This window comes from Brassica oleracea, chromosome C3 (assembly GCF_000695525.1).
Source record: "Brassica oleracea var. oleracea cultivar TO1000 chromosome C3, BOL, whole genome shotgun sequence".
NCBI classification, from domain to species: domain Eukaryota; kingdom Viridiplantae; phylum Streptophyta; class Magnoliopsida; order Brassicales; family Brassicaceae; genus Brassica; species Brassica oleracea.
Genome location: NC_027750.1, coordinates 50,423,298 through 50,423,525, shown reverse-complemented (window position 1 = coordinate 50,423,525; position 228 = coordinate 50,423,298).

Below are 228 nucleotides of genomic sequence, written 5' to 3'. Positions count from 1 at the left end.
TGCTTTCAACGTGGAAAACAGAGGGAGAAACCCAGATAGAAATAACCGGAGTAATGGCAGATCGAAGTCAAGGAATGGACGGGGTCAGTCCAAATTCCGACAGCCTGCAAAGTGCTGGATTTGTGGAAAGACAGGTCACATTAAGAAGAATTGCCGAGCACCACCGAAGAAGGAAGACAACACTAGAGGCGGAGCCAATGTAGTGACACGTGAAATCGCTGATGCATT